Raw genomic sequence first — 6,550 nt, 5'->3', positions numbered from 1 at the left:
ATATAAATTAATGTAACATATTTTACAGTGATCACTTTTTTGAAAGTATAACTTAAAAGTGACCTTGATTTTTGCAGAAAAATGAGCGTATTCAACTTTTTAAAAGTTTTACAGGTGTATTATTAATATAATAGTAGTATAAGAATATAAATATATAATAGTAGTAGTAATAATAAAATATTATTTTGTATTAGGGCAACCGGAAAGTAATGTCGTTTCTGCGCATGTCGAACTTTGATTGTCATTTGGTAGCACATTACGTACTTGAAAAACGTTGTACAATAGGTGGCAAAAAGTCGTTGATAGCGATGGTGAATGTATTGTTGATAATAAGAAATAAAAAGTTTCTAAAAATGTAGTCGTGTGATTTTAACTGAAGAAAGCGACATTACTGTCCGGTCCCCCTAATATGTTGTAAATTAATAAATTATTTTAAATGTTTCATATTTAGTACGCAATACATATAATATACAAGAAGTATATTTGTATATAGTGTTTAATTTCCTTTGCGATACAAGAAATGTGCTACGATTGCGAAATTAACGTCACACGTCCCGCTCAGACATGCACGTGAACTTTACTGACAACATTCCACCTTTGTCTAAGGAGAATGTTAAAGCATTCCGTACAGGAATTGAGCAGATTTTTGGTAAATATTATTAGTACAAAGCTATTAGCCCACCAGGTACAAAACACGGTTCAGATATTAATATTTTGTCTCATATAAAATAAATTTTATAGTAAAATAGGTCTAATTGTAATTTTAAACAAATTGTAAATTACATTTTTGTTCGCCAATATGCAAATACTTTTATTTCTACGCATAATTAGTTATTATTTTAAATAAATGAATAATAAAAATAAAAATAACTAGAGAAACGTCTATCAGTGTTGTTATACAAGTAATAAAAATAAGTTGTATTTTCATAGTTTTCGTCTCCAAGAATTAAATAAATCGTTTATGGAATAAGGTATACGAATGTACAATAAACTTCCACAGTCAATTTCAGATCTTCTACTCGAGAGATTTAAAACCAATATTAAGAAAATTATTATTCTACTCAAGAATACTATATTGATGTTAATGCGAGGAATTAAATTTTTGTTGGTTCTCACTCTGGAATCCAATTATTGTCAAGCATTCTTTATAAAACTACTATATTCCTAAAAAGAATAACTATTAAGATTCCCATCGGTTCTTCTCAACAAAACTGCCTTCTGTGACGATGGTTGCTTCCTGTTCGGATAACACTACCGCCATTACGAGTATATGTTTATTGTCGATTTGAAAGTGCTAGTTCCTATGCCTGTGCCTTTTCAAATAAAGAAAACAATTCTAAAACACGTGAAACATGTGATTAGTATATCTGATAATACATAGCTTTCATTGATGATATTCACCTATATAGATATTGATATTCATTTGCAATCAATACATTATACACGACTACTAGAATTTTGTTAACAAATAGAGAACAGGAGGTAAATACCGTTTTTCAATTTATTTCCGATATAATTGCACTAGTCTCTGATAATAATCTCTATTTCCATACGAATAAGCCCCGACTCATAATTGACCTATTAGGAATTACGTCGCCGGATAAATCCCTTTATCTTTAACCTCAAATAGAGACAGGAGATATGAAAACGGTCGTCTCTCTTACAGTGAACTACTCTATTGCACAAAACATTATTAATGTAAAATTGGTATATAAAGTTATTGATAATTTGTTTATACTATGAGTTATTCTAAACTAGTTACATTATATTTCTTTTGATAACATTAGCCATAGGACATCCACGACTGGACTTAGGCCTCTCCCATAGACTTTAAAAGGACGGATGAGAAGCGGCCTACATCCAGCGTCTTTGGACGACCTTAACAAGGTCATCTGTTAACCTCGTGGTCTTTCTCCGTGCAACTTAGTCCGTTGTCTCACTCTAGAAACTTAAGTGACCTGCCTTATGCCGCTACAACTTGCCAATTTACAGGTCTAAATAAATAACTTTTATTCCTCGCCCCCTAATTTGATCTCGTTGAACCAAGGCTTGTGCGATTGCAAACTTACCAATGAGGCCCGAAATGAGAAGCCACGTTTCACTGCTTCTTATTTCATATTTTTTATAGTACAAGTGAATATATATGTAATGTAAAAACCGTAACTAAACTAGACATAACAGCGAGTCACTGACATTGCTTCGTTAGGAAAAATAGTTATTGTTTCTCTCCGTCTATTTTTAAAGTCGAAATACTTATTCGTAAGTTATGCCGAAGTACTAAATTTGTATATATTGTTTTTTAAATGAGACTCGCAGAGACTAGAATTATACGCTCCGCTCAAACAATGCACTGTGAATAATAACCATGTCCTAGGAATTCAATATTGTTCAGTGTTAAGTGTTATGTTAAATCTCTTATTTTTTACTTCTAGGTTATTCTGTTTAATTACTTCTTAATAAGAAAAAAATCAAAATGAATATTAATTTTAAATTAATGTAATAGTAAAATTAAAGTATGAATAAAATACTAATAAAAAGGGGAGTAAAAGTTTGTTTCTCCGAAATAGATCCAGAGGTAAGATTTTTATTTATTGTATTTTCCGTACACATAATTTTGTGTATGAATCGAATTTTAAACGAAAATAAGTACACTAATTTTCAAATACAGTTTTTTATTATTTTAAAATTTCCATGATAACATATCATCCAGTTATGAAAATCTAGATCTCGATCTTCTTACGTTATATCAATATATCTGCGATTCATAGGTGCAATTATTTTCTTGTACAAAAAAGTAATTTTAAGAAAACAGCCGAGTGGGAAAGATAAATAACTTCGGAGCTCCTCATCCGCAGGGAGACTATGCCGTCTTACATCCCATAACAACACCCTGGCGGTGGATTCAGGGTGATCTGCCGTACGAATGTCTTGGCCCTGCGGTGACGCTCGAGCTAATTCGTGTGTTTTTGATAATGAGTGAAGAGCTCCCGGCAATGAAAGAGACGAAAAATTTATTGTAATATTTTATAAACACATCTCTGAACTGCTCATAAATACGTAACAACAACTATAGTCTCAATCAAAAATAATTAAATTCTTAAACAGTGATGTATAAATTATGAAGAATGTGAAACGAGATAGAGAAGTTTTTTTTTATTTTTAGCGTATTTACTCAAATTTCTGCCTAAGTATTGCCTATTCCTACTGTTTTTTTTTCAGATTTTATAAAATATTGACAAAATTAATCATGTCTGAAGGTATATTCTATATTTGAAAAGAATTTGTTTTTGGACAACTCTGGAGGGGATGTTTGACACTTAACACTTTTTATTACATGAACTCTTAGCTCGTTTTAACACTTGATAGTATGAACAAAAATGCAACTTCAAACTGAGGTACTAAAAGTTCTTTTAAAAAATAATTCAGTCACCGTGTTATATTTTGTCGTCTGGTAACTAAGCGTATTCAAAAATTCAGTTTTTTCAAATTCTATTTTATATAACCACTTAATTTCATAAATTAAAGGAATTATGGAAGTTTAATACGGCGGAAAGTCACGGCGTGTTACGGTTATAAGAAGCAAACGAGTTTATTTCGTATAAAATATTCTTTAAGGTAAGAGTCGAGTAACAGCTCTAAATCGGTCGCTTGCGGTATGAATTTAATGCATTTGTCAAGCACTTGTACATACACTCAGCAGGGGAGAAATGATGTCCTTTGTTGTTTACGAAGCATTTCTGTCGGTGACTTCGCGTAATAGATACTGTGTTTATATCGTAATTTCGCAAAACAAACTTTCTTGTATATTATTATTATTGTTGGATAAACAGTACATCCAACAAGATTAGAGTCATAAGTATTAGCAATTCACTCCTTTTTAAAACAGTAGAAAAAAAGACATTGTTATGCATTTAGATTTTAACAAAATATAGACATTAAGTTATCTTAATTTATTTTTGGCACTATAACAGTATAACATTATGTAAATTACTCGTATCATAGGTTCTGTAATTCCTATCTCTATATTTAATCATGTATGCCTGTCGAAAACCTTAAAATATTAGTAAAATATTATAAATTATCGATTGAAAAAAATGATAGCAAAGCGTCTCACTAAATTAAGCTACAATTAATTTAAACTTTAAATAATTCAAAACAAAATATTATAAGTCGTTACATATTTACATTACAGTGATATCATTAGTAACAATGAAGGTTTTAGACTTGTCAGAAAAATGTTGCATCATCCTATTCTCAAAGTATTTCAAGAATCGACAAAAATATTGAATTCTAAATATTATTGCGGCCTAAATTTATTATCACCTAAAGACTAGTCTTCATTTCTTTTTCTCATTCTTGCGACTTTTGTAATTTTGATGATTATAACAAACTTGTCTTAACAATTAAGTGATTAAAAACTATATGTTAACAATACAATAATTGATTTTTAAAAATTACGCAATTTTACAATACGATCTGGCATCGACATGTATCTTTCTCTCTAGTACATAATACACAATATATATATATATATATATATATATATATATATATATATATATATGACCATTGTATATTCATCATATCATTCTACTAGGCGATCACGATAGGTGGTTCCATTTCTTGGGTATTGCAATATTAAACTAGTAGCAAAATCCTTAGTGCATCCTGATGTCCAACGAAAGAAATCAAATGATATATTAATAGACATTTTGCACGCATATAAATCTATTATAAAAATGGATTTATATTCATATGTAGCACACCAATTACCTTCAGCCTCATATTTCTTAGTGCATATGTAATATTCAAACAAACGTTTACCGGTCAATCTTCCGTCGAGACGGCCATTTTTCTCCCTCTGTGCTAATTTTAGGTAATAGTTTCGAATTCATGAACCCGGCGACAATATGCCTAATAGATCAATTACTAGCCCGGAACCATACCTATGGAAATCGAGATTAATACCGGGTCAGTTAACGCATTAATAGTCGAGGTCGATTGTATAACGTTACTCAATATATTTCTTCTTTTATATTGTACACATTGTATTTAATATTTCAAGTTACATAGTATATATCGTAGGCTTTATGGTAATATTTCTAAACTACATTGCAAAAATGTAAAACGAAGTTAGTAAAAGACCGAACCCAAATTTACACATATACTCGTACATACAACGAAAAACCATTATGAGGTTTAACTTCGATTATGTATGAGACAAAACAGAGGTACAATAGTTAGCAAAAAAAGAAAAGAAGCGATAAAAAGTAGAAGCAGATTTCATAACATAACATAGCATTTAATTCTATTAATATAATATTTTCTTTCTATATTTTAATTTATATTTACTGTAACATATTAATTATTGCAAAATCGAAAACTGTACCAGAAAATTGTAAAACATGGTCCATAAAAAGCGAATCCACAGTACATATCTCTGGTCAACTTTACCTGGTTTTTTACAACGCTTTGCTCCGCACGGATTTGTTGTAGCCGAGAAAAACTTTTCTAACTCCTTTCTAAAGGTAAAATGTCGACGTCTGAACTCTGTTTTAATACGGGTTGCGGGCTTATATTTCCGATTACGTATCCTGCGGGACGCCGCCGTACAGGATACAATGTGGCAAGCTTTACCCGTGCCATTAGTTCTGTACAAATAATAACGCAACATTCTGGTTTACAAAAATATGTTTGCAGCGGAAATTAGCTTCACATAATAATAAAATTTAATAATGAATTGCTCTTATTACAGAATTAATGAAATTTGGTAAAAAGAGCACTGTAAAAAAAACCGACAAAGTATTTTGTTATATCTATTGGAACTCCTATTTTCTAAGTTCAAAGATACTATTATAAAGGAAGTAAATTTAAATCTTGTTTTAATCAAACACAGGAAATTCTTCTGATAATGTCCACAAGTCATCGACATAGGCCTCACTAATAGAATTCCGATAGGACCGGTGAGAAGTGGCCTGCATCGAATTTAACGATCATCATCTTTCGTCAGCTGGACGTCCATCCACAAGATACATACACTGGACTTGACGGTCAATGGTCTCCATTAAAAAAATTCAAAAACCCCAACGGGCATCTCACCTACGACACCTAAATTTGCAAATTTGCAGTTACTTTCGTTTGTCTCCGTGTCTCCTCATTCTTTCACAGGTTACTTTAGATTGGATAGGAGGATTTGGATTTGGAGGATTACTTTGAATGAATAAAATAAAATTAACGTGAAAATTTATTTGCAGATTATTGATAACTGATAAACGCAACTTGATGTCTGTCCGAATTTTGATTATTTAAAAAAATATTTTTAAATTTATACACTTAACGGAAACGTTCTCGATGTTTATATGATTACCAGAAAATGTTTTTCAACGTTCGCGGCTTTTAATAATACTATTCATAAAAGATAAAAGCAAACATGTATTCAAAATAGATGACGTTTTCGTATCATTACACAAAACCTAGAACATACAACAAGCTGTCTCTCAAATTCTACAACAGGCTTGAGACAAAGGGAGCGTTGTGCTTACAGATAGTC

The sequence above is a fragment of the Battus philenor genome, unplaced genomic scaffold, assembly GCF_028537555.1.
Source record: "Battus philenor isolate CCGP_79_NKW_IND1 unplaced genomic scaffold, ilBatPhil1.0.hap1 SCAF_16, whole genome shotgun sequence".
Taxonomy (NCBI): Eukaryota; Metazoa; Arthropoda; class Insecta; order Lepidoptera; family Papilionidae; genus Battus; species Battus philenor.
Note: the sequence above shows the minus strand (reverse complement) of the source record.